This window comes from Delphinus delphis, chromosome 13, assembly GCF_949987515.2.
Source record: "Delphinus delphis chromosome 13, mDelDel1.2, whole genome shotgun sequence".
In the NCBI taxonomy this organism is placed as follows: Eukaryota; Metazoa; Chordata; class Mammalia; order Artiodactyla; family Delphinidae; genus Delphinus; species Delphinus delphis.
Genome location: NC_082695.1, coordinates 45,838,843 through 45,861,667, shown reverse-complemented (window position 1 = coordinate 45,861,667; position 22,825 = coordinate 45,838,843). Strand labels below are relative to the sequence as shown.

Genomic DNA, 22,825 nt, shown 5'->3' with positions numbered 1-22,825 from the left:
ACCTACCTGCTAGTGTTGGAGGGTCTCCGGCAGAGGTGAGGGGTGGCTGTGGCTCACCGTGGGGACAAGGACATTGGCAGCAAAAGTTCTGGGAAGTACTCCTTGGCATGAGCCTTCCCAGAGTCTGTCATTAGCCCCACCAAAGAGCCCAGGTAGGCTCCAGTGTTGAGTTGCCTCAGGCCAAACAACCAACAGGGAGGGAACACAGCCCCACCCATCAACAGTCAAGCAGATTAAAGTTTTATTGAGCTCTGCCCATCAGAGGAACAGTCAGCTCTACCCACCACCAGTCCCTCCCATCAGGAAACTTCCTGAAACTTCATGAAAAGGAATGAAGACAGCCTAAGAGACCTCTGGGACAACATTAAACGCAACAACATTCACATTATAGGGGTCCCAGAAGGAGAAGAGAGAGAGAAAGGACCAGAGAAAGTATTTGAAGAGATTATAGTTGAGAACTTCCATAACATGGGAAAGGAAATACCCACCCAAGTCCAGGAAGCACAGCGAATCCCATACAGGATAAACCCAAGGAGAAACATGCTGAGACACATGGTAATCAAATTGGCAAAAATTAAAGACAAAGAAAAATTATTGAAAGGAGCAAGGGAAAAATGACAAGTAACATACAAGGGAACTCCATTAAGGTTAACAGCTGATTTCTCAGCAGAAACTCTACAAGCCAGAAGGGAGTGGCATGATATACTTAAAGTGATGAAAGGGAAGAACCTACAACCAAGATTACTCTACCTGGCAAGGATCTCATTCAGATCCAATGGAGAAATCAAAACCTTTACAGACAAGCAAAAGCTAAGACAATTCAGCACCACCAAACCAGCTCTACAACAAATGCTAAAGGAACTTCTTTAAGTGGGAAACACAAGAGAAGAAAGAACCTACAAAAACAAACCCAAAACAATTAAGAAAATGGTCATAGGAACATACATATTGATAATTACCTTAAACGTGAATGGATTAAAGGCTCAAGCCAAAAGACACAGGTTTGCTGAATGGATACAAAAACAAGACCCATCTATATGCTGTCTACAAGAGACCCACTTCAGACCTAGGGACACATACAGACTGAGAGTGAGGGACTGGAAAGAGATAGTCCATGCAAATGGAAATCAAAAGAAAGCTGGAGTAGCTATACTCATATCAGATAAAATAGACCATAAAATAAAGAATGTTACAAGAGACAAGGAAGGACACTACATAATGATCAAGGGATCAATCCGAGAAGAAGATATAACAATTATCAATATATATGCACCCAACATAGGAGCACCTCAATACATAAGGCAACTGCTAACAGCTCTAAAAGAGGAAATCGACAGTAACACAATAATAGTGGGGGACTTTAACACCTCACTTACACCAATGGACAGATCATCCAAAATGAAAATAAATAAGGAAACAGAAGCTTTAAATGACACAATAGACTAGATAGATTTAATTGACATTTATAGGACATTCCATCCTAAAACAGCAGATTACACTTTCTTCTCAAGTGCGCATGGAACATTCTCCAGGATAGATCACATCTTGGGTCAAGAATCAAGCCTCAGTAAATTTAAGAAAGTTGAAATCGTATCAAGTATCTTTTCTGACCACAACGCTATGAGATTAGAACTGAATTACAGGGAAAAAAACATAAAAAACACAAACACATGGAGGCTAAACAATACGTTACTAAATAACCAAGAGATCACTGAAGAACTCAAAGAGGAAATCAAAAAATACCTAGAGACAAATGACAATGAAAACACGATGATCCAAAACCTATGTGATGCAGCAAAAGCAGTAGTAAGAGGGAAGTTTAGCTATACAAGCCTACCTCAAGAAACAAGAAATATCTCAAATAACCAATCTAACCTTACACCTAAAGGAACTAGAGAAAGAAGAACAAACAAAACCCAAAGTTAGCAGAAGGAAAGAAATCATAAAGATCAGAGCAGAAATAAATGAAACAGAAACAAAGAAAACAATAGCAAAGATCAATAAAACCAGAAGATGGTTCTTTGAGAAGATAAACAGAATTGATCAACCATTAGTCAGACTCATCAAGAAAGAGAGAGAGAGGACTCAAATCAATAAATTAGAAATGAAAAAGGAAAAGTTACAACAGACACTGCAGAAATACAAAGCATCCTAAGAGACTACTACAAGCAACTCTATGCCAATAAAATGGACAACCTGGAAGAAATGGACAAATTCTTAGAAAGGTATAACCTTCTAAGACTGAACCAGGAAGAAATAGAAAAGATGAACAGACCAATCAGAAGTAATGATACTGAAACTGTGATTAAGGATCTTCCAATAAACAAAAGTCCAGGACCAGATGGCTTCACAGGTGAATTCTATCAAACATTTAGAGAAGAGCTAACACCCATCCTTCTCAAACTTTTCCAAAAAGGTGCAGAGAAAAGAACACTCCCAAACTCATTCTATGAGGCCACCATCACCCTGATACCAAAACCAGACAAAGATACTACAAAAAAAGAAAATTACAGACCAATATCACTGATGAATATAGATGCAAAAATCCTCAACAAAATACTAGCAAACAGAATCCAACAACACATTAAAAGGATCATACACCATGATCAAGTGGGATTTATCCCAGGGATGCAAGGATTCTTCAATATATGCAAATCAATCAATGTGATACACCATATTAACAAACTGAAGAATAAAAACCGTATGATCATCTCAATAGATGCAGAAAAAGCTTCTGACAAAGTTCAACACGATTTATGATAAAAACTCTCCAGAAAGTGGGCATAGAGGGAACCTACTTCAACATAATAAAGGCTGTCTATGACAAACCCACAGCAAACATCATTCTCAATGGTGAAAAACTGAAAGCATTTCCTGTAAGATCAGGAACAAGACAAGGATGTCCACTCTCACCACTATTATTCAACATAGTTTTAGAAGTCCTAGCCACGGCAACCAGAGAAGAAAAAGAAACAAAAGGAATACAAATTGTAAAAGAAGAAGTAAAACTGTCACTGTTTGCAGATGACATGATACTATACATAGAGAATCCTAAAATTGCCACTAGAAAACTACTAGAGCTAATCAATGAATTTGGTAAAGTAGCAGGATACAAAATTAATGCACAGAAATCTCTTGCATTCCTAATGATACACTAATGATGAAAAATCTGAAAGAGAAATTAAGGAAACACTCCCATTTACCATCGCAACAAAAAGAATAAAATACCTAGGAATAAACCTACCTATGGAGGCAAAAGAACTTTATGCAGAAAACTATGAGACACTGATGAAAGAAATTAAAGATGATAGCAACAGATGGAGAGACATACCATGTTCTTGGACTGGAAGAATCAATATTGTGAAAATGACCATACTACCCAAAGCAATCTACAGATTCAATGCAATCCCTATCAAATTACCAATGGCATTTTTTATGGAACTAGAACAAATAATCTTAAAATTTGTATGGAGACACATAAGACCGTGAATAGCCAAAGTAGTCTTGAGGGAAAGAAATGGAGCTGGAGGAGTCAGACTCCCTGACTTCAGACTATGCTACAAAGGTAGAGTAATCAAGACAATACAGTACTGGCACAAAAACAGAAACAAAGATTAATAGAACAAGATAGAAAGCACAGAGATAAACCCATGCACCTATGGTCAACTAATCTATGACAAAGGAGGCAAAGATATACAATGGAGAAAAGACAGTCTATTCTATAAGTGGTGCTGGGAAAACTGGACAGCTACATGTAAAAGAATGAAATTAGAACACTCCCTAACACCATACACAAAAATAAACTCAAAATGGATTAGAGACCTAAATGTAAGATGGGACACTATAAAACTCTTAGAGGAAAACATAGGAAGAACACTCTTTGACATAAATCACAGCAAGATCTTTTTTGATCCACCTCCTAGAGTAATGGAAATCAAAACAAAAATAAACTAATGGGACCTAATGAGACTTCAAAGCTTTTGCACAGCAAAGGAAACCATAAACAAGACGAAAAGACAACCCTCAGAATGGGAGAAAATATTTGCAAATGAATCAACGGACAAAGGATTAATGTCCAAAATATATAAACAGTTCATGCAGCTCATTATTAAAGAAACAAACAACCCAATCCAAAAATGGGCAGAAGACCTAAATAGACATTTCTCCAAAGAAGACATACATATGGCCAAGAAGGACATGAAAAGCTGCTCAACATCACTAATCATTAGAGAAATGCAAATCAAAACTACAATGAGGTATCACCTCACACCAGTTAGAATGGGCATCATCAGAAAATCTACAAACAACAAATGCTGGAGAGGGTGTGGAGAAAAGGGAACCCTCTTGCACTGTTGGTGGGAATGTAAATTGATACAGCCACTATGGAGAACACTATGGACGTTCCTTAAAAAGCTAAAAATAGAATTACCATATGATCCAGCAATCCCACTACTGGGCATATACCCAGGGAAAACCATAATTCAAAAAGACACATGCACTGCAATGTTCATTGCATCACTATTTAGCCATCCAGCACTATATAGCCAGATCATGGAAGCAACCTAAATTCCCATTGACTGACGAATGGATAAGGAAGATGTGGTACATATATACAATGGAATATTACTCAGCCATTAAAAGGAACGAAACTGAGTCATTTATTAAGACGTGGATGGATCTAGAGACTGTCATACAGAGTGAAGTAAGTCAGAAAGAGAAAAACAAATATCGCATATTAACGCATATATGTGGAGCCTAGAAAAAATGGTACAGATGCGCCAGTTTGTAGGGCAGAAGTTGAGACACAGATGTAGAGAACAAACGTATGGACACCAAGGCGGTAAAACCGTGGGGTGTGGGGATGGTGGTGTGCTGAATTGGGTGATTGGGATTGACATGTATACACTGATGTGTATAAAATTGATGACTAATAAGAACCTGCTGTATAAAAAAACAAACAAATAAAAACCTAAAAAAATATATACACAGAAATTCATCATATTTTAAAATAAAATTTGGTACAAAATTGTCACTTCTGCTAGGATGATGGCACTATACTTTTTTGGGGGTATTTTATAGTATTTAAAGATAGTTTCCTATGTGATTCTACCTCAAAAATGAAAAAAAAAAACCTTAAAAGTAACTTGTTTTGGGATTGGAGAAGTGCTAAATCATTTGATAGATTAACTGTATGGTTCTATCAAAACAGTATATTATTGACCAAGTATTTTTATTGTATCTTATCCCTTATGAAACAGTTCAATAATAACTATCAAATATAAATAACATTTTCTTTTCCTTTTTCTCTTTCCAAACTGCTCATTTGATTTACATGTGACCCTATGACAGGTAGAGAACATACAGGTGTTTGATGACAAAGACAGAATTATAAGTGATAATCCTCAACTTCTAGCCCAGAAATGTTTTAGCAGTTTGCCTTTCAATTTCTTTCTTTCTTTCTTTCTTTTTATATTATAAGAACTTTTATTCTTTTTTATTTTATTTATTTTATTTTTGGCTGTGTTGTGTCTTCGTTGCTGCGTGCGGGCTTTCTCTAGTTACAGTAAGGGGGGGCTATTCTTCCTTGTGGTGCACGGGCTTCTCATTGCGGTGGCTTCTCTTGTTGTGGAGCATGGGCTCTAGGTGCGTGGGCTTCAGTAGTTGTGGAGCATGGGCTCAGTTGCTCTGCGGCATGTGGTATCTTCCTGGACCAGGGCTCGAACCCATGTCCCTTGCATTGGCTGGCATATTCTTAACCTCTGTGCCACCAGGGAAGCCTCTCAATTTCTTTTTGATGTTTCACTAAATTAAATTTTTTGAATGTTATGAGAAAAAGTAAATTCTCGTTCTATTTTGTATCTCACTTTTTATTTCTAAGAAAATAATTGAAATGACTTTATGTCTCAATTTCAATAAACATAGAAGTAGAAGATTTTGAGGAGAATCTAGAATGAGAAAAAAACAACAGGGCTTCCCTGGTGGCGCAGTGGTTGAGAGTCCACCTGCCGATGCAGGGGACACGGGTTCGTGCCCCGGTCCAGGAAGATCCCACATGCCGCGGAGCGGCTGGGCCCGTAAGCCATGGCCGCTGAGCCTGCGCTTCCGGAGCCTGTGCCCCGCAATGGGAGAGACCACAGCAGTGAGAGGTCCGCGTACCGCAAAAACAAAAAACAAAAAAACCCCCCAACAAAGCAATGAGTATTTTCTCAACTTTCTCATGTTTCCACCAACACTGTTACCCAATCCCTGGATGTCATTCACTTCTTCAGGTCCTACAGCAGAATAGTGACCAACTGTGATAAGTTTGAAGGGTTCAGTGATTGCTACATGGAATCATCTCTGTCACTAGCCCATCTAAATTTCCACCACCAGAGTACTTTCTAATTAAGGCACTATTTACATTAAGTAACGATTAAAATATCCATTATCTGCGAAAGATAGTACACACACTAGTTGCCGTTTGAATTTGTACAAGGAGGTTGTCAGATTTGCTTACTGGATACCTGGGTAACAAAAGCTTCCTGAACAAAAGAAACTCAGACCGGCTGTTTAATGGAGATATAAGAAGGTCAATAATGGTCCATACACTCACTTTTTTTCCCCATCATGCTCCTACAGTTCATGCTGGAAACAGTGGCTCCTCAGCAGTTTTCTTCTTCCACATTATCTGGAGGCTTGGATCACTCAGAATTCTTCTCTCTGGCATAGGAGAAATAAAATATAATCTTATTGCCATGCTGTTTTTCAAGCATTAAGGTTGTAGCTTTGACATAGTGAATTGACTTTCCAGCAAAATAGACTTGCATAATTTGGAAATCCAAGCAGCTTTATTTTGAACTATCCAATAATCATTCAAAAATTTACCTTGAACCTGCTTTGTGACACCTATTTAACAGGGGTCTGCCGATGGGTTATAAATCTGTATTTGGCCTCCTGTAAGCTGTTACCTGGCTAATGAATAGTTCACTAATGAATTCTAATTTCATTTTGATTTCCTCAATTAGGATATCCATTCAGTGCACACAACGCTATATCACTAAGATTGCACCTTCCCTGTGATTTCTTTATTATCACTCTAAGAAACAGCTGACTGATGAACAGCAAAAGAGTGGCAAAGGCTTAAATTGGTCACAAATGATTTTTCCAGATTATCTCATATAGTTCTCATACAATCTTGCTTTAAAGAAGAATTATTGGGCTTCCCTGGTGGTGCAGTGGTTGAGAATCTGCCTGCCAATGCAGGGGACACTGGTTCGAGCCCTGGTCTGGGAAGATCCCACATGTCGCGGAGCAGCTGGGCCCATGAGCCACAGCTACTGAGCCTGTGCTCGGCAACTAGAGAGGCCGCGATAGTGAGAGGCCCACGCACCGTGATGAACAGTGGCCCCCGCTCGCCATAACTAGAGAAAGCCCTCGCACAGAAACGAAGACCCAACACAGCCAAAAATAAATTTATAAAAAAGAGTTATTATTTTAAAGTGTAGAGGTGTGGCCACCACTTTAGTTCAGGTCCTTCTTTTTTCCTCCTTCATAATCCAGGAAGGAATACCCTTTCATCATTTAAATATTTTTAATTATGCTCATACATGTGGTCAAAAATTAAATATCCCAGAAGAATTAGTACCACTGCTTCCCACTGTTTCACTCCACAGAGGCAACTACTTTTAACCACATATATTTCTTACTTATCTTTTTCATATTTAAAAAATGATTATACTAGTATTTCCTGGTTTGAAACTTTAGATTTGTGTTCTGACTTGGTGCTGTGCTAGGATTTAGTCCTTACTTTTTCTGATTGTTACTTTTTCATAGGATCTGATTCTTGTTTTGTGGATGCAATGTTGAATATCCATGAAGACGATAATTAGGCTCCTTCTTTCCTTCCTTCCTCCCTCCCTTCCTTCCTTCCTTCCTTCCTTCCTTCCATCCTCCCTTCCTTTCTTTCCTTCATTGATATTCTCTGTTCCCTGAATTACCTCTGTTTCCTCTAGGGTCCATTTTCTTTTTATCTTTGTTTCTTCCTCTGGCTTGTAAGAGTTCCTCAAATGTCTAGTGATTCTCATTTGGTCTTTCATAATAAGAACGAAGGAATAAGAAGCTGGCTTGAGTTTTTGTTCACATGGATAGAACTTTTGGGTGGCAAGTACTGCTTAGCCCATGAAGAACTGGTTATTTCACTGAAGGCTCCTCCAATGCCTGAATCTACAGTGTTCTTCCACTATACCACACAAAAAGTACAGAGAGTTTGTGCACATTTTTCCTTCGTTAAAAGCCTAGCTATTGGCCTTTCCACATGCCAGAGTACCTTCAATTAGTACCTGATTTTTTACCACACTTCTAATTTTTTTGCCTCTGTTATATCTGACATAAGTGAGTCTGGGGTCATTTTGGCTTTTATTAACCAGCTTCCTTCCTTCCATTACTTTCAGCCTCTCTGCACAGACACCAAATTTTCACCATATGTTATTGAGCACCTATCACGTGCCAGGCATTGTTCTTGGTGCTGGGGTTGTGCCATCAGTAAACAGAACAGACAGAAATTACTCCCTCTTGAGACTTACATCCTTTTTGAGGAGATATGTCGTCTACTTTTCATGAGGCTGAGCATTTTTTAGTCTGATTATTGGCCACTTGGATTTCCTTTTTTGAATTGCTTATTCATAATCCTTGTACATTTTTCCATTGGGGTTTTTTCTCTGGTTATTAGTTTATAGGAGATTATTGCATTTTGCAGATATTGACATTTTGTGTCATATATTTTGTAAATTAAACCAACAATGAGGTATCATGATTATCTCTTCAAATTTAGAAAAACTACAAAGAGTAATACTATCTAGTGCTATTAATTATGCAAGGAAATGAACACCATCTTACATTGCTTATGAAGTCTGAATTGATGCAACATTTTAAAAAGTAACTTGGAAATTTTTATTTAAATTTAAAAGCTGGATACCATTGATTAGCAATCACATTTCAAAATAAAAACACCAGCAGATAAAGATATTGCATACTGAAGACATTTTTACAGTAGGAATACAAGACAATATAAAAAGCTGATGGCCTTTGTTCCTGCTAAAGTTATTTGTGTTTCTCTTATATTACCTGCATTCTATGTCTTCTTCTGTAATTATCAATAAACTATATTGTGTTCAAGAATATATTGGATTTGGAGGCCACCTAAAAAATTCTTCTGGGGCACTCAGTGCAGGACAAAGAACAGGTGAAGAAATGGTACTTAAACATTCATCAGTGTGTAAAGGATTTAAAAAAATGTAGCATATCTTGGCATGAAATATTGTATAAGTTGGCCTAAATATATTGACATAATGTTTGTAATGCAGATGAGTTTGGCCTAAATATATTGACATAATATCTGTAATGCATTATTCAGTGAAAAAAAGCTGCAGACTGCAGAGAATGTCTATTATATAACCCCATTTATAAACAAGTAAAACAGATAAATATGTTTATTTTAGCATAAACAAAATTGTAGAGGGATCCACAGCAGATTGTTACCTAATAGGTATAAAAAAGGAAGAAAAGTATACAGGGGAATATTTAACTTATGCTTTATGAATATTTAGATTCAACTTTTTTTTTTTTAAACAAGCATGTGCTGTTTAAAAAATAACTAAGAAATTTTTTATAAAGGAAAAAACCAAGTATGTTATGGTCCCGGCCTGAGAATTTCTGAATCAGAATCTTTGGAATGAAAGTCTTAGAATTTTAACTTTTAAAACACTCCTTCCATGGTTCTAATGTATACTTTAGTGTTACACTCAGTCACTTAGAGAAAATCAATAATTAGGAAAGTAATAAAAACAATTTTTAATTACTGTATACAGATTAAGATTTATCCATGTATATATAAATGACATGAATTAAATTTAATGACTAAACTAAAGAACTCACCATAGTATAATGTAGTCCTGTAGGGGAAAGTTCATTGGACACTGATTCAAAGGACAGGTTTACAAAATGGTTATCAGTGAGTTTTGCTATTTCAAAACAGTCAACAATTTCATTTCCTGAAGATGTTTAGAAGAATGTGTGCAGGCTATAAGAACCATTTCAAATGATAACTTAACTTACGAAAAGTCTTTAATTGTATAACATCATTGGAATGGGTGGACAGTCACTCAGGGTAATTAATTAGAAGGTAAACACTGATTTTTATGTAAAATTTCTGATATAAATACAATATAAAATTTCTGATATAAATACAACTCAGCTGGATTCTAACATAAGCAAGGCTACAACAGACAAGACAAAGTGTGGTAATTAAAGAGAAGAATCATGGATGTAGGTCTGGAGTCAGAATCCTGGTGTAAGACTGACCCCCAAGAAGAGTGGGCAGGTAAAGTGTCTCCAAAAGCATGGCGCACTTTAGTATTTTCTTGACAGATTTGGCAATACAAGGCAACTCAGTCTCCTGGGAGAGGTAATTTCCAGTAAGTGACAAAACTCAGACTCTGGGAAGTGGCATAATTGGTCTCACTGCTTTCAGGGTCTGAATTGGAGAACAGCCAGGCTTTTTTTTTTTTTTTTTTGCGGTACGCGGGCCTCTCACTGTTGTGGCCTCTCCCGTTGCGGAGCACAGGCTCCGGATGCGCAGGCTCACTGGCCATGGCTCACGGGGTCAGCCGCTCCGTGGCATGTGGGATCTTCCCATACCCGGGGCATGAACCCGTGTCCCCTGCATCGGCAGGCGGACTCTCATCCACTGCACCACCAGGGCAGCCCAGCCAGGCTTTCTTATTCCAAGTCTATTCTGCATGTCTTGTATCTGACCACTATTTTTCGATGCTTTAAAAGCACATGAATACACACACATATGCATGCATATGATGGATGAAGATATAATTGTGTGATGAACATTTGCTGTTTCTGCTGCTCCACATCCTTCACTCTTCTGATAACAGTAAACTAAGAGCCAGAAGTTGGGAAATGACCAGTTCCTAGATCCAGAGGTCAAGCCCCTGGATCAGGCTGCACACAAAGCCCATGTCTGTTTTTGGTTCTGTGATCAACAATGTCCCCTTATTGTTTAGTTCAGTTTCAATTTAGTTTTCTGTTATTTGCAAGCAAAAGAGCCCTGGTTAATTATGGCAGCTTAAAAATGGCTGCAAATTCTTTGTTACTCTCCTTATTTAGAGGCTGAATCTGTGACCCACCTCCCTGAATCTTGGGGTGCTCTGTGACAGCCAGGACAAATAGAAAATGGCAAAAGAGACACTACGTCAGCTTCCAGCTCCAGGCCATAAGAAACTGGCAGTTTCTGTATCCTTTCTCTGAAACACAATCTCTGGGAGCTCTGAGACACTGAAAGAAGGCCAGCAGCCCTGGGACTAATATGCTCAAGAGACCAGGGGTAAGCAGTTTGGTGAACAGTCCCAGCTGAGAACAGCCTTCCAGCCAAGGCACAGGGAATGTGACCGAAGCTGTCTTAGACTCTCCAGGCTGGTTCATCCATTTGAGATCTATTTATTCAATTAGAGAAAATAAGTAGCCGAATACCACTGAGTGACCACTGAGTTGACACTACATAGAGCCAAAGAATCACTTAGTGATTTAGTGAATTTAGTCAGAGCCCTGACTAAATTCTTGACTCATAAACATGCTAGATTATACCAAAATGGCTAGGTTTTGCAGTAATTTGTTATGTAGCATTATATAACCTAAAAACAGATAACATTTTTTAAACCTATTAAAATTTAAAATAAAGTCACTTAATCATTCACCTATTGCTAGTTTCTTTTTTTTTTTTTTAAAACTAGTATACAGAGCCAGTAGGTATTGAAAAGTAAGAAAAGATTTTCTTTTCCAGACAGACAGTGTTAAATATGCTGAGGGACTTTGCATTTGCAAGGTGAATATGGAACCCCTTACTTCCGAAATGTGAGCTCCATCAGACAGTGTTTGTTGAGTATTACAATTCTAATCAAATTAACTTGTTTGGTCCTGGATCTTTAGGGTTAATAACGTAAAGCCTATTAAAAAGGCTAAACATAAGTTTCAGTAAATGTCATAAAATATAATTATCTGTACAAATTTTAAGGTATCATCGTGACATTACAATTACATTCCTAAATTCATACATATAAAGTGTGTATATGAATACCTTAGTGTTTTAAAATTGATTCCCACTATCACCACCACCACCTATACTTTCTTTTGTGGAACTATATACATATCGCATGTAAAATGTTATTTACATTGAAAGGAAGACATAGAATTATAGGTAAGGAAAGACTAATTGCAAAGGAAAAATAAAACATTTACACAAAGTTTGGTGAAAACGTGGGAATTCAAATGAATAAGGCTTTTGTGGTCAAAAGTAACATGTACCTACCTCTTCAGGGAGGGAGGGTTGTGCGATGATGGTATAATGGGATTTGTGGCTCGGAAGATATTCAAATTTTGGCTCTGGCACTCACTAGTTTTTGTATTTAGGACTCATATTTGTAGCTTCTACATACCATACATATAACATTGTTTTGTGTTAATTTATTAACTGATTTTGAATGTAACCCCTCAATGCATGAGGGTATATGCAAGAAGTCTATGAGCTGATAAAATGAGTATCTTGCAAGGATATAAATTTTGTATGTATATGTTCAGAGGAGTCCATTAAAAATATGTGTCCTACCTTTATATCCATGTTATATATTGTTGCCTGCATTCCTCCAGTATTGTGAATGAATGGAAAAAGATAGAGCTGTAGGCCATCTTTCACAAAGCTCCAAATTTACTTAAAAAGTAATGTAAAATAATATGCATTGAAAATTGCTTTAATACAATTAAAATTTAATGAAGTTAGAGCTGTTTAATTATTTCCTGACATTTTACAAATATTAAACAATGGCTTGTTTCTTTATTTTCAGAAGATAGTTGCAAACATTACTGTTGTATAGAAAGAGTCACTGTCAGGACTTTCTCCTCCCTTTTGTTGTTATGATGCAACATTTTCCATAATATCTTTTTTTTTTTTTTTTGGTACGCGGGCCTCTCACCGTTGCGGTCTCTCCCGTTGCCAAGCTCAGGCTCCGGACGCGCAGGCTCAGCAGCCATGGCTCACGGGCCCAGCCGCTCCGTGGCATGTGGGATCCTCCTGGACCGGGGCACGAACCCATGTCCCCTGCATCGGCAGGCGGACTCTCAACCACTGCGCCACCAGGGAAGCCCCATAATATCTTTTGTAACTGGTGACGAGTGATGCTTGATTTCTTTGCCTTTCCTGCTTTGTAACTCAGAAGCCTAATTTTAAATGATGCAGTTTTTCACTTCAAAAATTTTCAGGTTTCTGTAACGATTTAAACCTATCAATATTTCCTGCTTGGTTCCTAACCTATAGCAGAGTTGTGGAAAACATTATGATTTTCCTCTAGTAGTTCTATTTGATGCTGTAGTTCATAAAGTTGGAACAAAACACATTTGCAATCCTATTTCCATTAACTAGCCCCTGACATGGGAAATTATATCCAGACATTTGTTTTAGCACGGTTACACTAAAAATGATGCCCTGTTTTACCGGTTCTTTCTACCTGAGCCTATTAAATGAGAGTTAATGGACCACCCAGAATCAGAATCACCCTTAGGAGCTTGTCAAAAACAAAGATCCGGGCTTCCCTGGTGGCGCAATGGTTGAGAGTCCGCCTGCCGATGCAGGGGACATGGGTTCGTGCCCCGGTCCAGGAGGATCCCACGTGCCGCGGAGTGGCTGGGCCCGTGAGCCATGGCCGCTGAGCCTGCGCGTCCGGAGCCTGTGCTCCGCAACGGGAGAGGCCACAGCAGTGAGAGGCACACGTACCACAAAAAAAAAAACACAAAGATTCCACTATCTTATACACAAGATTCTAATTTAGTCGGGCTGGGATGGAACCCAAGGATCTGCATTGTTAATACACGTTCCCCAGGAGGTTCTTATAGATACCTACAATAGTCCACACAGTAAATATCAGACCCTTTGGTAATAAAGTTTTCCTATACATATAATATGTGCTCATAGACAAAATGAAATGAAAAATGGAGATAATAACTTGGCTAGTTTGGGGGGAAGATTCTTAGTGTGCAGGAATGTCTATTTGGATGATTATATGACTCATTGTATTGTAAAACTGAAAATCTCCCAACCTCGTTTATTTCCCCTTCATGAATATAGCAATGGATAAGGAGCTTACATATAAAATCAGTTAAATAGTTTTGGTGGTTTTAAAATATGTCCACAAATATATTTTTCCTTTCAGAAGGAGCAGCCTCACTCTTCCCCTCTGCCGAATGTGGGCTGTGATTAGTGACCCTTTTCAAAAGATGGGATATCATGAAAGTGACAGAGTGTGACTTCTGAGCCTAGGGTGCAAAAGACACCATGGCTTCTATCTTTAGCTCTCTTCATGACTCATTCTCAGGCCGCAAGGCTGCCATGTTCTGACCATGTTCCAGAAGCCATGATAAAAGCCCGGGTGGGGGCACTCTGAGATCTCCTGCTAACAGTCAGCACCAACGTGTCAGTCTTGTGAGTGAGCCTTCCTTACAGCAGACCTGCAAACCTGAGACAAACCTACAGATGACTCCAGCTCTGGCTGACATCTTGGCTGTAACCTCACAAGAGACCCTGAGTCAGAATTTCCCAGATGAGCCATCCTCACATAGCTGACACACAGACACTGTAAGAACTATTAAAGTTCACTGTGGTTTAAGCCACTAAGTTTTGGATATGAAGAAATAAATAACCAGTAAACATACTCAGATAGATATATCACATGCTAGTATCTTTATTGCTCCATTTTATGAAGAAATTATTGAAAGCATTTACATATCCAGTAATCTAATAATTCATGCTGAAGATTGAAGGTAGTTCATGGGCCTGTGTTCATCTACTTTTGCATTCACCATCACCTTTTTGTTACCCCTACAACTAAACTACTAAGCTTCTTTCTAAATACTACATTTTTGAGAGGGAAATTTTAACAATAATATAACTCAATGAGCTTAGGTGAGAAATTGGGTATTTTTCCTGTGTATCATCTGCTCTTTCTTTTGACAAGTATTTATTGACACCTACTATGTGCCAGTCCCTTTTCTAGGAGGTTGGTATACATCTGTTAACAAAAAAACAAAAATTCCTGCTCCTATGGAACTTACTTTTCAGTATTAGTTATTAATTGTTAAATATATATGTATTGAGGACAATCTATGTATACATAGAAATATGTATACGGAATAGGCCCTGCCTTAATCTATTATGCATTTTCCACATGATTGTTTTTTATGAATGCAAAATTCTTCAAAAAAGAATGTTTAAACAATTTCTGTGTCAATTAAAATGCATATAACAATGACAAAATAAATTAAGATAGTAATTTTGTTTAGCTCCTGTCTCGTGGCTATTCATACAAATGCACCAAGTACATTCGAGGTTTTCAGATTATCCTGTCAACCAGTCACATTTTAATGTCAACTCTCTGTTCATTAGGGACATGCTACCCAGGGGACTCTCTATCTTTTTGTTTCATTTAGTGAAGAGTTATAATGTCATATGGTACACGAGACTTTTTTTCAAATGGCTCCTTGACACTCCAGTACTCTTACAATAAGAAAGAAGGCAAGATAGCTATTTTTTCTAAGTTGAGGATGATACTGCCTACTATTTTTATGGATTTATTTTAAAATTGTGTATATCTGGATTTATCAGTGATGTATAAAATTACATTTTAAACATAAAAAGATAAATGCAGGTTTACAAATGTAAACCTTATTTCAAATGAGGTTCACTTTATAACAGAAGTGTAATTAGTTGTAGCTGTTTGTAATAGCAGCCTTTCATAGACTTAAAATGTTTTTATTCTTTTTTTAAAGCTTTTTATAGACTAATAGCTAATTGAGTTCAGATTCATCAGTTTATAGATAAGTAGTTACAGTCCAAGAAATTTTAGTCAGAGTTAGCTATTGGCTATTGACAGAAAAGCAACAAAAACCCCAGCCTGTGACTCTCAGCCCATGGTCTTTTTTTTTTTTAATCACACAGGCTTCATCTCATTATTATGTATAGAATGAAGCAAAGAAATATTCATTTCATAAGTGTTTAATTTTTCATCTTGAAGAAAGTAACTTCAAGCCTCAGTGTCTTACATTCTTAATTATTTGTTAGGCTAATGTGAATTTATTCTTTATTTTTATTTAAAAATGGACTTGAGAAAATGACATTACAGAAAGTTTTTAAAATAGAGAAAAAAATCTATAAAATCACTGTCCTCCAAAACAATCACATTTATTTTTGTATTTTTACATTCTAGTTTTTAAAGTAATCTAGAAATAGCAGACATGCAATTATATGTGTGTGTGTTTGTGTGTGTTTACTTAATAGTCTGTTGGTTGCCTAACTTTTGGTACTGCAGACACCATTGCAAGAAAGATCTTGTGTACTGGGCTTTATCATCTATAATTGTCCTTATTTCATTAGAATTAATTGTTGAGGAACATTAATAACCTAAAAGATATGGACATATATGTCCTTGTTATATATTTCTATGTTACTTCCCCCAAAAGCATGGTCCCAATTCTCCATGTTATTACCAATGGAGCCCCATTGAAGGCAAAGAAATCTTTTTCTGTTTCGCCCCTTGCCATTCCTCCATCACCTAGTCCACAGACTGGCACAAAATAAACACATGAACATTAAAATATGTAAGACGTGTGTATAGTAAATAAATAACCTAAGATGTATTTATATTAGCTGGTTAACATTTTGCTTTTATTTCTTTTCCTGAGACACAAATAGGAGAAAAGTCAATAAAGAAATGGGGTTCATTGAAATTAAAAATCTTGATGCACATTAATTAATATTTCAAATGCCTTTCTCTTTATACTCTCAAAATAAATGAAATGCATATGTATCATTCGAGAAGGGATGCTGCTTTTGTATCACCCTCACAGTATCTATAGCTGAGGTTTTTATTTCTTTTTGACCCCTCTTAACCTGCACAGGCACAATCATGGTCTGTATTTTACCCATACTGTGTCTAGACCAGGATAACAGCCACTTATGCTGATGTCAGTATCTTGTGCCTTCAACTGAGACTTTCTAAAGCAAAAAGAATCAAGAATCCATCTGTATAAATTGGACAGCCAAGCTCCTCTTCTGAGAAGGAAAATGACTACTAGCTAAAGTCTAATTAAAATTCTAAATTATGGGCTTCAAAATTCTTAATCACTAGGATTCTCTCTGCTTACTTGATCTCATTTTCTGTAACATTTAAAGTCAAACACTGCACTCCACAAAAGCAAATATATTCACTCTCACCCACATAAGAATCAGCAGCCTCAACCTCCAGTCCTGGTCTCCTATCATTTCACTGCCTACTGTTGACTCATTGCTTTCCACAAGTCATGACACTCTTCTCTCAGTCAAAACTTTTTTTTTATAACGCATCCTCACAACGACAACTTCTCTGACTCTAGGTAGAATGATCATGAGATTTATTATTCAAATGGGAACACCTTTAAGTGTAATAAAGATGCTCTTAGTAATTATACCAGGAAAAGGCAAAATTTACCACTGCCTCTGGCAAATCAAGATAAATGCTCGCCCTAACTATAGCCCTAATCATTCATAAAACTCTGAGCATCATAGGCACATCTAAGCAAATACAGATAGACACAGATATCCTCTCTCTTCTTTCCCCTCCCCTATTTTCCACTTATTGTTCGCCAATGTTTTGAGTTTGCTCAAGATCCAAGGAAAGCATTATTTTGATATATAAATGTGTGAGTTTTTCCAACAAAAAATAGTTTAGTCTTTGGTGATCATTGAATACTATTTACATTGTCTAACTGCATTGTCTGTTCATAACTGATAGGGTTTTTTTTTTTTTTTTTTTTGCAGTACGCGGGCCTCTCACTGTTGTGGCCTCTCCCGCCGCGGAGCACAGACTCTGGATGCGCAGGCCCGGCGGCCATGGCTCACGGGACCAGCCGCTCCGCGGCATGTGGGATCTTCCCGGACCGGGGCACGAACCCGCGTCCCCTGCATCGGCAGGCGGACTCTCAACCACTGCGCCACCAGGGAAGCCCACTGATAGGGTTTTAAAGAATGGAGGACTTGTGGTAACTTTGGGTAAAGGCAGGATGCCTTTTTGTCACACTGGGGTTTAGGAGACAATAGGATAAGACTGACCAACAAGAGTAAGGATCAGTCTGACTGGCCAGGGAAAGGCCATAAAATACTGTGGGTCTAGGTAAGAAAGTTGTTAAGATGGAAAGTTCAGCTAAAGGGAAGGTAAGAAAGCCATAGCCTGTTCAACAAGGATTCAGATTACAGGAGAGCAGGAGTGAGCACCAGCATTATTAGGTGGTGCATGCTGGTGCCAGGTTAATGCATGTTTTCCGTTTTTCTTGTAGGATGATGTATGAGACATTTTAAACCACAACTATTAATCCTAGGAAAATGTCACCTTGTGGCTTGTTGGTGCATGCACCTTCGTGAGCTAGTTCAGCAAAGGAAGGTTCCTAATTCTTTGACCAGTAAGTTTGCCTGAGATTTTCTGAACTTAGAATTGAATTCACAATATTTGCATTGTGTTTTTGAAATATCTTGTAAACATTTAGCTAATATTTGGGACTTTCAGTTGAATAAATTAGTTGTATCTCTTACATCAAGAAAAAACATTTTCAGTTGTATAAAGGACTGATTTATGATCATTAACCAATAAAAATGGACATTAATTTTTTTGGATTGTTTTCAAAATTCTTAAATTTTTTAACTTTGTCTTATAATGGATGTAAAAAGATGAAAGAAAAGAGTTGAGCTTACCACTTTTGTGTTAGTTAACGTGTCAGTAAAGCAGCATGTTCCTTTCAGTTCTCCTGTCCTCTCCTTTGATCAAACACCAATATCTATCTGTGGCAGAAGAGCCCATCTAAAACCTGAAACCACTCACCATCAACAAAATAGTCTAGGAAATGGGAATAACAAGAGGATTTAAAGTGGTAGTTTAGATGTCTCAACTCATTTTCTATCTTTTGTGTTTAATTTTCACTTGTTATTCTTTTCTTGAAAGTTTTCTCTGTTCCATCAATGGTTCTTATCCAACTAGAAATTCCTAGCCCAAATATTAGATCACTTCTGAATGTCATATCCCTCTTTCTCTTTATCTCTCTCCCACACATATACATATACATACATATACACACATGTACGTATACACAATATACAATATGCACATATAATATATAATTATACTTGATTATTAATTCATATATGTGTATATATGTACATAAATATATACAAACAATATACAATTATGACTATTTCTTCAACATATTTAAAAAAATAAATTTATTTATTATTTATTTTTGGCTGCATTGGGTCTTTGTTGCTGCGCATGGCTTTCCCTAGTTGCGTCAAGTGGGGGCTACTCTTTAGTTGTGCAGCCCGGGCTCTAGGTGCATGGGTTTCAGTACTTGTGGCTCGTGGGCTCTAGAGTGCAGGCTCAGTAATCGTGGCGCATGGGCTTTGTTGCTCGGCAGCATGTGGGGTCTTCCCGGACCAGGGCTCAAACCCGTGTCCCCTGCATTGGCAGGCGGATTCTTAACCACTGCACCACCAGGGAAGCCCAACGACAATCTCTTATACTTGATTATGTATTGTTTCAGAGACTATATATTCTTAGAGGCCAGCAACTGCATTATTTTTTACTCTTTCCTTGGTGTCCCCCAAATGTCTCCAACAATCCTGTTCATATGACAGGTGTTCAAGAAATAGCTGCTTAGCAGAGAAATACTTTGCTTGTAAGAAATTCATCAAACAGACTTTGACTATTATAAGAAAGTAATTGTGGTACAATTTTTTTAAATTAACTTGATTAATAGCTAATAAGAAGGAAATCAGAATCATCTTTCTGTATCTCTATACCTGGAACTGGTGCTATGTACAGTTAAATATCAATCAATGAAGAGTAGAGAATTTATTCTAGAATCAGAGATGATTTAGGGGTTTAAAATGAGGTCAACATCAAAAGGCAGTATCTAGCTTACTCTTGACCCTCTGAGATGGAAAGCTATGCCCTATAAACTCCTTCTTCTTGTCAAAGCAGCAGAGAGATTCAGGGGACTATTCCATTTCCCTGCAGGCCCCAGAGATGTGAATCTGTTTTTGGACTGGTTCCCTGCTCATGCACATTCTGGAATAGAGCTGGCAACCAACACTGGTAAATATTATGGTGTAACTGGTCCCTGGTCCACTTTGCAAGATGTCTGGTATGAGAAAGATTATTATTTTGAAATTATAATTCATTACTCTTCATCAATACCAAGAAAAGGATAAGGAAAAAATAGTTTTTACACTATGCTAGATTTCATGTATATATAAGGAAGAGTCTTTTGGAGACAGGCCAGTGAGTGAATTTCTTTGGAGATCTTAAAACTTCAAAATTTTCCTCTGGTATGATTTATGTATCTTCTTGCTTAGAGATTGGAGGATAATTTAAAGATGAGCCTTAATTCCTTTCAACTACCCCACTCCATGAATCTCCCAAATATTTCTGTATCTTATGCATTAATGTGGTATGGATCTTTTAATTTTGTACTTTAATTTTATAATTTAATTTGAAAGTGTATAGATTCACTCATTAAAAACACTTTAAGGGGCTTCCCTGGTGGCGCAGTGGTTGAGAGTCCGCCTGCCGATGCAGGGGACGCGGGTTCGTGCCCCGGTCCGGGAAGATCCCACATGCCGTGGAGCGGCTGGGCCCGTGAGCCATGGCCGCTGAGCCTGCGCATCCGGAGCCTGTGCTCCACAACGGGAGAAAAAAACACTTTAAGGACAAGTAAAATCTGGGTTATTCTTTCTTTCCCAAATACTCTGTTTTTTAAAAATAACCTACTGTTGAGATAAAAATGAAGTTGACCACATACAGAATTAAGGTGAAATTTTTCATGAAAGGGTATACAAAAGAACTACAAAAGTGACTCAAATTGCTTTATTTTTTAAAAATCATGAATGAATATATCTGTACCTTTAATATAGCTGGAGGCTGATAAACACAGCTGTCCATAATGAGAAAGCAGATTACATCATGTTACTCTAAATAAGACTTCTAATGAGAAATCAGGATTAAGTTGAATCTGGATGAAAAATTTGTATTTGCCTTGAGAATTTCAAGCTGATCTCCCCTGGGGAGAATGACAGAGCATTAAGAGATTTTAATTTGAAATGAGGTTATGAGATTGTAAATTGCTGACAGATATTTCACAAATGATTTAGTGTTTGTGTTTACATTCTAGCTTAGGAAAGATTTTGACTTTTTCAGCAAACTGAAAAAATGTCTTCAAAACACATTTAGCTAATCAAAATGAAGTGTCCAAAGAATGGGGAAGAATGAGCAATTAAACTGATATATTTGAATTATGCATTAAAATTCAACAGTAAACTTTCATTCTCTGAGCAAGCCTCCGTCTTTATTATTTTAGGGCCGTACAATTAATTTATTAGTATCAATTAAAGATCTAGTGATAATATCCTTTAGCAAATGTTATAATTCACAGTATCAGGCTTATTAAAAATACTTGTACACCTCTCCACATTTCTAGAAGAGTCAGTAATTATACAAAATCCAAGAAGATTTCTTTTTTGGTGATTTATCACATACTCTTTCTGAAAACATTTGCGAAGTGAAGAATATGTTTGTAAGATATTGTGTTTATTGTACACCCACAAGGAGTGAACAGCATAGCTCATGTCCAGCTAGCTCTGTAAAAAGGTAGCCCTCTGGGGAAGATGGATTAGACCAAGATTGATAACACAACTTACTCCTTTTCCTTTTGAAACTTTTATTTTCAATGTGACACCTACTATCATACACAGTCTCTTTCTCTTCTTTGTGACAAACTCACACAGCTTGCCAAAAGTGATTCAGCCTTCATTAGAGAAATGCCACCCAGAGGGTCGCTTTCAAAAGCTTTGTGTTTTTCAGCTGGAGGCAAGACTGAATGCATTGCGGTTTCTATGGCCCTAAATATCTAGTCCAAGATAGACACCACTGTCATTACAGATATTGCAGTAAAATGTGCTCTTTCTTACTGAGCTGCCTTGTGGACCAGTGTCACTGGGGAAATATCACAGCCTGGCTTACAGGAGGACATCCTATTTTATATACAGGTACATCATAAAGAGCTTTATGCTTGGGAGGCGAGCAAGGAATACAGTGCTTTCCACTCAGCCAAGATTCTCCTTTTTATTTCTTCTATTGAAAAAAGAGGCTCACCATTTACCTTTTTATGTCCATTTCTAATTTGGAATAATCCTTTTTCTCTCAAATTTCTAAATCTGACACCCTTTCGGAGTTTGTGTCCTTTCCCTTTGCTTCTTCACATACATTTTCTTCTTCCCTAAAACCCGTGCAGTTAACTTCTGCCACCTTAAAAGCCTTCCTTACAGCACATTGCTACAGCTGTTGAAGCATATGTAATTGCATCCTACCCTACCTGTCCTGGGGCATGCTAGTTTCATACAATTTTCATATCACCCTTTTTCATTATTCAAGCAGAGTGAAAATTTAAGGACTGTGTGATTAGGCTGAAATTGGAACTCTTCAAGGTTTGGCATTGTGTAAAAGCAGGCTCTTTCCTTCCCTACACTGAACTAAAAAGCTATTGTTAAAAAAATGGTTCAATCAGCTTGGCACACACACTGGTCACACACTCAGGACCATCACAGTTGAGACTTTTCATGGAGCCATATTAAGATTCATTAATATTTTCATAACTGAGTTGGAGTTTAACGTGAGGGAAATGGTGTTAATGATTAAGGATTTTAGAGATTTATATA

The 22,825-nt window shown here is 37.5% G+C and overlaps 1 long non-coding RNA gene across 3 annotated transcripts in view; it reads right to left on the bottom strand.

The window, feature by feature from the left end:
- LOC132436207 (uncharacterized) overlaps window positions 1-22,825 on the bottom strand; it is a 404,510-nt gene that overhangs the window by 96,982 nt on the left and 284,703 nt on the right. For all 3 annotated transcript variants that reach the window (XR_009521735.1, XR_009521736.1, XR_009521737.1), the window contains exon 3: window positions 6,593-6,699. This is a non-coding gene — a long non-coding RNA (uncharacterized lncRNA). The remainder of the gene's footprint in view (window positions 1-6,592; window positions 6,700-22,825) is intronic.